We start from the raw sequence: 11,179 nt of genomic DNA, 5'->3' as shown, positions 1-11,179 counted from the left end.
GACAGAAATAGTCTCTCTCTCTCTTTCTCTCTCTCTCTCTTTTTTTTTCTGCCTGAGGCCACCATTTCTCCTGAGGCCAGATTCAAACTAAACAACTCTCTTTTCTGTAGGACCTGTGGTAGCTTTTCTCCAAATTGGTTACATAATGAGCTATACTTCTTAGCATTGACACCCTTGTGTTATCCCCTCTCTTAGAATCTAAGCTGTTGATTTCACTTGTTCCTATCATATAGAATGTGGTAAAGGATACTTTGTGATTTCCAAGGATAAATTATGAAGTTTTTCAGCTTATACCATTGTCTCTTGAAATCCTTGGGACATTCTTTCTGGAAACCCAGCCACTATACTTTAAGAAACCTAAGCTACATGGTGAGGTCACATGATGCCATCCTGCTCAACAGTCCCAGGTAAGCTCCATAAAAACCAACTGGCATCAACTGCCAGCCATGTGAGTGAGTTATTGAGGTGTCCAACCTTGATGAGCCTTCAGATACCTGTAAAATCAAGCATCATCCAACTGCAACCTCATGGCTAACTCCAAACAAGAACCATCAAGTTTAGTCCAGGCCTCCCACAGAGCCATGGCTGATAATAATAGGTATGTTTAAGCCCATAAGTTTTGTGGTGATTTGTTATATAACCTAAGAAAAATGTAGTCCCTACTGAAGGCTTGATGAAGTCTATAGGAGGTGACTAAATTCAACATGTTAACTTGTTACAACCTTGAAAGACAAGTGACGTAATTCTCAAAAAACAATAAGTGACAATAACCAAAACCAAACTCACTGCTGTCAGGTTGGATCCAACTCATAGTGACCTCTTCTTGGGTTTCCAAGATGGTATCACTACAGAAGAAGATTGTCAAACTTTCTTTCTAAGGAGTGGCTGGTGGGTTTGAACCACCAGCCTTCTGATTAACAGTCAAATGTCATAGGCATTATGCCACCAGAGCTCCTATAAGTGACAATACAACCAGTTAATTCATTACTGCACAGTAAGGAACACTAATGTCACTGCTTGAAATAGAGGGTTCTCATAACTACCCTCTCTATTCATAAATTTGGCTCTGCATTTCAGTATCTGACATCATTTTCAACTCCTACTTCCGAGTACTAGATTCTGCATTGAGGTGTTTTTTTTTTTTTTTTTTCATTGAAAGAGAGAGAAAACCCATTATGAGATGGCTTAATCAATAGAGGAAATGTGATATATAAATCAAAAGGTATATCTGGCCCCAGGAAGAACGTAATACTAGGCTCACAAGATATAACTCTGGGAGACAGAATAAGATGAGTGCTTACATAGATGCACCATAAAATATTACCAGAAAAATGACTTAAGAAAACAACCAAGAACAGACACAGATAGTGACCTTAAATAGCAAGTTAAAGAAACAGACTGAGCATCAATTGGAAGAAGTAATATGACAAGGCCAGTGGGAAAGTGGAGATTTTCAGATCATCCACACCCTATCTTCTAGCTCAGCACAATATGGCCATTCTGGGATGGCTACAAGCAACCTCTCTGAGGGAGGAGCTAGAGAATGAAATAGCATGGAAATCACAACCGGGACAGAGAAACAGTATAAATAGCCAAGGTAATGATGACAAGGTGGGCAAGTTACAAACCAGGAATGGACATCTCTGAGAGAGTGTGCTATGTTGAAGCAACATAGCTTTGAAACTAGAGAACACAGGGGGTGCTGTTGGAACAAAGTGTTGTGGACTGCATTATAGGTGCCTCAGGGTAAAGGAAAAAAAAGGCAATGAGTGCACATTAGAGGAGGGGCAAAAAGAGGGTACAGAAAGGCAAGTATGAGTTCCAGTATGCCTAGTGAGTGCAAATAGAGGAGGGAGCTAGGCCAATAACTTACACCTCATCATGGGGAAGTCATGTGTCCTTTCAGCTCCATGCAACTTTCTCTGGAGGTCCTGTGCATCCATCCTAGGCTTTCCATGTATGCTTGACCCCCCAACCCCCAGTGAGGTGAAACCACACTCAGCCAGCAGATAGCTCCAAAGACATGCATACTTCAGCTACACAAAACAATAGTAATTAAAATAATACAAAGGAAGTGAAGAAGCTAAACTACTAGTACATTATAGCAAAACAAAAGCAAATAAACAAAAAATCTTACTGTTTTAAAGACAGTAGACAGTAACAGCATATGAAGACACATGGAAAGATAGCTGAAACAAATGAACAAAATAAAGGTATAGAAACAATCTCTAGAGGTGGACAGATAATGGAACTACCTGACAAAGATCTCAAAAACCTACTATTAAGTTTTCTCAAAGACATAAAGGAAAACACACGCATACACACACCCACACACACACACACACAAAAAAAAAAAAACTTTAGAAGAATTAAAGAAAACAATTTGTTATTGTTGTTATGTGCCGTCGAGTCAGACCCGACTCATAGCAACCCCTCCTTGGGTTTCTGAGGCAGTCACTACAGAAGTAGATTGCCCAATCTTCCTTCCGGGGAGTGGCTGGTGGGTTTGAACCACCAGCCTCCTGGTTAGCAGTCAAGTGCCTTAGGCACTATGCTACAACAACAAAATTAGAAATTCAATTAAGAGAAAGAAGGCTTAAAAAGAATCCTAGAAATTCTGAAGTTTAATAATAAAGTAAGAGAACTAGAGCTGATCAACTAAATGGAAGGACATAAAAGTAGAATCAAAACAAGGGAAGCAAGAATCAGAGAAATAGAAGACCAATTCATTGAGATTATTCAGTTTGAGGAAAAAAATAGAAAAAAGGAGCAAAGAAAAACTAATAGAGCCAAATGATTGTGTTTGTGACAAAAATCAAGAGGAACAACATATCCATAATGAGAATTCTAGAAGAAGAGAGGGGGAAAAAAAGTCCAGAAAGGATTTTTGAAGATATAAAGACACACACACCCATACACACACACATACATACAAAAAAAAAAAAAAAAATCCAAATATCACAAACAATGAAAAGGGCTCTGATCCAGGGAACTCAATGAACTCCACATAGGATAATGCCAAGAGAATCACATCAAGATTTCTTATTAACAAATTTTTTCAGAACCAAAGACAAAGAAAGAATTTTGAGAGAAGCATATAAAAAATGAACTATCTCCTAGAAATTGGTCTGCAATAAGAATAATTGTTGATTTTTCATTAGAAACTATGCAGGGAAAAGGGTAACGGAATGAAATATTTAAAATCATGAAATAAGTGTCAACCAAAAATAATACACAAAGTAAATCTGTCATTCAAAAACAAGAGTGATATTTGAACACACTCAGATAAATACAAATTAAGGGTATTTGTAATCAACAGACCATTCTACAAGAAATATTCTAGAGGCACTCTAGGGGAAAAAAAAAAAAAAAAAAGAGAATACCGGACAATAATCAAAAGTAACAACACTTGATAGCCATCTAAATACATGTAACAACAAAATAAATTTAAAAAATAAATAGCAGAGAATGAAAGATACAAAACTGTAATTGACAGCAACAAAATAAAAGGGATAATTAGTATCGATACAGAATTTTCATTGACAAGCTTAAGTCAGTGTCAAGGTTTAATAGACTGGTTTAAATGTAAGATAGTAAATGTAAACCTCATGATAATCACTAAGAAAATAAATATTCTAATCATGAAAAGGATCTCTGGTGGCATAGTGCCTAAGGCATTTGACTCCTAACCAGAAGGCTGGCAGTTCCAATCCATGAGCCACGCCTCAGAGGGAAGATTGGGCAATCTACTTCCATAGTGAAACTGTTTTGGAAACCTAAAGTGTGGTTGATGTGAGTTTGATCTGACTCGATGGCAATGAGTTTGGTTTGTTTTTTTAATCATGTAAATAAAGAAGGGAAGCAAAAAGACTCAATAATAATAAAGATAACCATTATGAATAAAATCAAAAGAAAATCTATATTTTAAAAGAACCCAACGCTAACAATAAAGAGGAAAAAAGAAGCCACCTACCTCAAAAATAGAAAGAAGTATAACAAAATGGCTGAAGTAACTCTATGCACTCATAAAGAAAAAATGAGTTCCAAATTATCTTGCAATGTGGATGACCATGGAGAATATTATACTGAGCAACACTAGTCACTCATAGTAGAACAAATATATATGATTTCATTTTTATTCATATGATAATCAGTGGCCAATATTTTCAGAACTGAATACCAAAAAATAAAACCAAACTCACTGCTGTCGAGTTGTTTCTGACTCATAGTGACACCTCCTTGAGTTGCCAAGGTGGTATCTCTATGGAAGTAGATCACCCAGTCTTCCTTCTGAGGAGTGGTTGGTAGGTTTGAACTGCCAGCCTTCTGGTTAGGAGTCAAATGCCTTAGGCACTACACCACCAGATAGCTTGTCCTTATTCCTCTTCTGTCTTAGTCTGGAAGTTCTCCTGAAACCTATCCACCATGGATGGCCCTGCTGGTATTTGAAGTACTGGTCACATAGCTTCCAGAAGCACAGCAAGCCACCACAGTATGATAAACTAACAGACAAGTGGTGAAAAGAAGTTTTCATAGGGCAGCTTAAGACAAAGTGAAGTATTATAATGAAATGTGTAAAATCCTAGGATTAGAAAACCAAAAAGGGAAGATCATGCTCAGCATTTCTCAAGCTTAAAGATCTTATGAAAATACTTCAAATCTCAAGTTGCAATATTGAAGGATTCCATGGGCAAAATATTGAATAATGCAGGAAGCATCAAAAGAAAATGGAAGATGGCAAAATAGGCAGACAAGCTACACAAACCCTATTCAACAAGGAAATGAGAAACCAATTGAAAGAGATACAGAATATAATACTGGAACACTGAGCTTTGAAGGGAAGAATAAAGAAGTAGATTATATACCAACTAGTAGAAAAATCTGAATGAAGTTAGTCAATAAATAAACAAATGCAGCTGTTGATTATCAGCTGCCCTTACAGCATGGCTAATTTGAATATTTAAAAGTGGTGTTCTGATCCAGGCATCAAGCTAAGAATCAGCTTTGCTCACCAGGGACTGCATGGACCACTGTATTGATAGCTGATAATTAAAAAGGAAAACAGCAAATAAGGAGACAAACAGTTTTGGTCTATCATCTGTCCAGGGGGTACAGCCACTTTGAATATTTGCAAGCAGTGTGGTCATTTTGAATATTTGAAAGTGGCATGCAGATCCAGGCAGCATCCTAAGAATAGGCTCTGCTTCTGAAGGCAGCATGGGCAACCACACTGAAGGCTGATGACTAGAAAGGGTGCTTTTTTCTCTTACACCTCACACCCTCTTGTTGACCAGAGGTGTGGCCCTTCCCCACCTCCATCTATGTTCTGAATGGGCATGAATTCCTTCCCAGTCTGTGTACCTGTGTACCCTGACAGAACCTGGGTGCTGTGCCAAGCCCTCCCTCACAATTTGGTTTTGGTTTGCTTTTATTCTTTTTTCTTCCTCCTGTCTTCCTTTCTATTTTATTTTTTTCCCTTTCCCTTCCCTTGTTCCTCCTCCTCCTTCTCCTTTTTTAATGCCTCTTTTTCCCTGGATTCCTTCTTTTCTTCTTTTGGTTCTTCTCAGTGTTTGCTTTTCTTTGTGCAGTTTCTCATTTTTTTTTTTCTTTGTTATTCTTTTACTCTTGTTCTTTTCTGTTATTACCCCCATGTCCAAATATTCTGGGATTTTTTTCTCTTTTTATTTTTATTTTTTAAATATTTTTTTAAAAAACTTTTCTTCTCATTCATTACCCTTTATTTATCTGTTTGTTTATTTATTTGCAATTGTTCCTGTTTGTTTATGCCATTTATATTTTTGTTCCCTTTTTTTTTATTTTTATTTTTTGGTTTTTTTTTAAATTATTTTTTGTCTAAATGAATGTGAGACAGTAACCGTGCAAGCATGACCCAAACCTACCCATACCTCCTGCAGCCCCACCCATTGAATGAGGGCTACCACTTGCTTCTGCATAAACTGACCAATGATAGATGGTGGCCCATATCAGCCCAACTCATCCACAAATGTTGTTCATAAACAGAGCTCTGTACACACTCTCTCATTCTCTATCACACCCACTGGGATATAATTGGTGAGTGCCTAAGTTCTCTCGACTAGTGAATAGAGGAGCAATGTTCCCTCCTCAGTCAGATATATCAAAATGAAATAAACAAATAAATCTTGGTCAAATCACACCAACATAAAATCACCAACTATCTATAATACAATGTCATCACAATGTCTCAGAGACAACTGACAACCCCAGTTCACATGAAGAAGCAAGATAAAGTAGTGTAAAGCAAATAAGTGGTATAAATCCAGAGACCTCCCTGAGGAAGAAACAGCATTGAAATGCCATGATAAGGAATTCAAAATAATTATATTTTGGTAACTTTAACAAATTGAGAGCAAACCAAGGAAAACACTAGGAAAAAAAACCTGTAGAACAAAATTGGAAAAGACACAAAAATTACTTACAGAAATCCAGAAGATTAATAATACTAAGATATCAGAAATAGATAACACATTGAATGGATAAAGCAGGAACATCAAATTAATGGAAGACAGAATTAGTGAGGTTGAAGACAAATACCTCACAATTATTTTGTTAAGAGATCAATCAGAAAATAAAGATCTAAAACAAATGAATAAAGCCTAAGATTCATTTGGGATACCATCAAGAGGAATAACTTATGTATAATTAGAATTCCACAACAAGAAGAAACAAAGAGAGAAAAAAATTCAAAAATTTGTTGGAAGAGAATTTTCCTAATATGAATATCCATTCAAGATGTTAAACAAACCCCAAAAGGATAGACACTAAAAGAAAATCACCAAGACATATCATAATCAAACTCACCAAAACCTAAGACAAAGAAAAAAAATCCACAAAGCAGCATGGGAAATACAAAAAATCACCTACAAAGGGCAACCAGAAAAACTAAGCTCTGATTGCTAAGCAGAAACCATACACGCAAGAAAAAAAATGGGATGACATAAGTAAAATCCTAAAAGAAAAAAAAAAAAAATGGTCAACCAAGAGTTATATACCCAGCAAAATTGTCCCCCAAATATGAAGGGAAAGTTAGAACAATTCCAGGTAAACAAAAATTAAGGGAATGTGTTGAAATCAGACCAAACTTACAAGAACAGCTAAAGGGCTTCTTCAGACAGAGGACCAACAACAGGATAAAACAACCAATGAATAATACACACAACAAGTATCCAAAGAAAAATAAGCCTACAAGACTATAAACAGGGAACCAGAGACATCAATAGGTAATAAAGAACAACTCTAAAACAAACAAAGAAAAAAGGAATAAATAGTGTATATAGAAAACTTCTAAATGGTGAGGAAATTGAGACAATTGCAAGATAGAACAGACTATTCCAAAATTTGGAATAAAATTAAAAGTCACAGAGTACTCTCAAAGAGAAATTATAAACCTTCATATCAAAACTAAAAAGAGGAGAGGCACAAATATTTAGCAAATACTAAAACAATAACTATGATGGGAATGATAACAGAATTCATAAACAAAATGAGTTCAGCACAGAAAATTGTATATAACAAAGAAATCAACAACAGCATGATAAAGCACAAAACAAAATGAAAGCAATCAATTTATACTTGTTGATAATCACACTGAATGTAAATGGATTAAATGCACCACTCAAGTGGTGGAGAGTTTCAGACTGGATAATAAAACATGACCCATCAATATTCTGTGTACAAGAGACTCACCTTAAACGAAAAGACAAAAAAAGACTAAAAATCAAAACTTGGAAAAGGATGTATCAAACAAATGGCAATCAAAAAAGAGCAAGATTGGCAATATTAATTTCTGATAAAATTGGCTTTAAAACAAAAACTACCATAAAATACAAGGAATGATATTATATAGTGATTAAAGGATCAATTGAACAAGAGGACATAACCATGATAAATATCTACACACCCAATGAAAGAGCCCCAAAATACACAAATCAGACTTTAACAGAATTGAAAAGACAAATAGTTGACTCCACAGTCATAGTAGGAGACATTAATACATCACTTTCAATGAAAGACAGAACAAATGGAAAGAAACTCAGCAAAGACACAAAGAACTACACAATACAATCAACGAAATAGACTTTACAGAAACTACAGAGCACTTCACCCAACATTAACACAATATACATTCTTTTCAGTGTGGAACATTCTCCAGGATAGACCATATATTAGGCCACAAAGCAAGCTTCAATGAATCAAAAACATTGAAATACTACAGAGCATCTTCTCAGATCACAGTGCTATACAATTAGAAATCAACAATATGAAGATCAACAGAAAAATAGAAAACTCAGGGAAAGTGAATAACACTCTTGTTAAAAATGACTGGGTGACTGGGTAATAGAAGAAATAAAAAAGGAAATTAAAAATTTCCTTGAATCAAATGAGAATTAAAATATAAAATGCCAAAAATGTTGGGACTCAACAACACAAAATACCAAAAACTTTGGGACACACAGAGCAAAAGCAGTAATCATAGTGCAGTTTATAGCAATAAATGTACACATCAAAAAAGTAGAGAGAGCCAAAGTCAACATCTTGATCCATCATCTCCAACAACTAGAAAAAGAACAGCATAAAAGCCTACAGTAACAAGATGAAAAGAAATAATAAAGATTCAAACAGAAATAAATGAAACAGAAAATAGACAATAAAAAAAATGTAGACTAGAAGTTGGTTCTCTGAAAAGATTCATAAATTGTCAAACCACTGATAAATGTAACAAAGAAAAAGGAGAACATGCAAATAACACAAATAAGAAATTAAACAGGTGACATCAAAATGGAATCAACAAAATTAAAAAGGATAATATCAGGATACTATTATGAACTGTACTCCAACAAATATGAAAACCTAGTTGGATTGGACAGATTTCTAGAGAAATACTACTTATCTAAGCTAACACAGACTGATGTAGAGTATTTGAACAGACCCATAACAAAAGAAGAAATTTAACAGGTCATAAAAAATTACCAACAAAAATGTCCTGGCCAAGACAGTTTCACTAGAAAATTTTACCAAGCACTCAGAGACTGCCAGACACCAGTCCTACTCAAACTGTTACAAAACATAGAAAATGATGGAAACCTTCCAAATTCATTTTATTAAGCAAGCATAACCCTGATACCAAGACCAAGCAAAGACACCACTAAAAACAAAAACTATAGATCAATATCTCTCAGCAGTGCAAATGTAAAAAGTACAATATAATCCTAGCCAATAGACTCCAACAACATATCAAAAGAATAATACATCATGGCATTCATACCAGATATGTTAAGAGGGTTCAAAATTAGAAAAAACAATGCTTTTCTAATTGAAAAACATATGATCATTACAATAGATGCACAAAAGTTATTTGATAAAGTTCAACAGCATTCCTGATAGAAATTCTCAGAAAGACAGGAATAAGATGGAAATTCCACAACATAACAAAGGGATATATGCAAAACTAATAGCCAATATTATACTCAATGGAGAGAGACTGAAAGCATTCCTCTTGCAAACTGAAACCAGACAAGGATCCCTCTATCACCACTTCTTTTTCAACACTGCATTGAAAGCCCTTACCAGGTTACCAAGGTAAGAAAGGGAAATAAAAGGTATCTAAATTGCCTTTTAAAAAGAATAAAACAGAATCCAAATTCTTCCTTACAGAAGAAGGAAAACTACCCCTATTTGCAGATGATATGATCTTATAAATGGAAAACGCAAGATACTCAGCAGGGAAACTACTGGAACTAATTAAATGATTTAGCAGAGTGAAACAATACAAGATCAACATATAAGTTGGATTCCTAAAGAAATCCATAGCACTTACAATAATTAAGAAAAAGATAAAGTACTTGGGAATAAATCTTATCGATTGACACAATACACCTATACAAAAAAAACTACAAAACACTACTTCAAGAAACTATAAGAGAGCTACACAAATGGAAGAACATTCCATGCCAATGGATAGGGAGATTGAACATTGTGAAAATGGGAATATGCCCAAAGGATTCTATACATTCAGTGCAATCACACTTCAGAATCCATCAACCTTCTTTAAAGGCATGGAAAAAACAATCACTAATTTTGTATGGAAAGGAAAGAGACCTCGGATCAGCAAAGCACTACAGAAGAAGAACAAAGTAGAAGGTCCATACTACCAGATCTCAAACCTACTATACAGTCATTGTCATCAAAACAGCCTGGTATTAGTACAACAACTGACACATAAACCAGTGGGACAGAATTGAGAACCCAGAAATAGATCCATACATCTATGGTCACCTGATTTTTGACAAAGGGCTGAAATACATTAAATGCTGGAAGAGATAGTCTATAAAACAAATGGTGCTGGCAAAACTGTATATCTATCTGCAGAAAAATGAAACAAGACCATACTTCACAACATACCCAAAAACTATCTCCAGATGGATCAATGACTTAAACATGAAATCTAAAACCATAAAGTTCATTAAAGAAAAAATAAGGCCAAATTTTGGGGACCTCATTTATTACATAAATAGACTATCAAGCGTAACCTAAAATGCACAACACCAAAAGTTAAACTAGGTGACTAGTGCCTTCTAAAAATTAAATTCTTATGTGTATCAAAAGACCCCTCCAAAAGAATAAAAAGAGAATCTATAGATTGTGTAAAATATTCAGAAATGACATATCTGACAAGGGACTTATCTCTAAAATTTATAGAACACTCCGACAACACCTCAACATCAAAAATAAAACAATATGATTAAAAATTGGACAGAACACATTAACAAACACTTCACTAGAGAAGATCTTCAGGCAGCTAGCAAATACATCAAGAAACTTTATGATCACTAGCCATTAGAGAGATGCAAATCAGAACAAGAATTAGCACCATCTCTCCCAAGCACTAACAGCAAAGTTTGACAAGATGGAAAATTAGAAATGCTGGTGAGGATGTGGAAATTGGGACGCTTATACACTACTGTTGCAGCTGTAAAATGATGCAACCACTGTGGAAATCAGTATGGCAATTCCTTAAGTTGGAAAGTTGGACCAGGATTTCTGGTCTTTTTTTTATTTTATTTTATTTTTTAATTTTATTTTGATTTGGGTGAAGATTTAGAGAGTAAATTCACTTTTCATACAGCAGTTCACATATACT

The sequence above is a fragment of the Orycteropus afer genome, unplaced genomic scaffold, assembly GCF_000298275.1.
Source record: "Orycteropus afer afer isolate SDZICR_OR568_19922 unplaced genomic scaffold, OryAfe1.0 scaffold00080, whole genome shotgun sequence".
NCBI classification, from domain to species: domain Eukaryota; kingdom Metazoa; phylum Chordata; class Mammalia; order Tubulidentata; family Orycteropodidae; genus Orycteropus; species Orycteropus afer.
The sequence above is the reverse complement of the archived record's forward strand: the minus strand, read 5'-3'. Positions refer to the sequence as shown.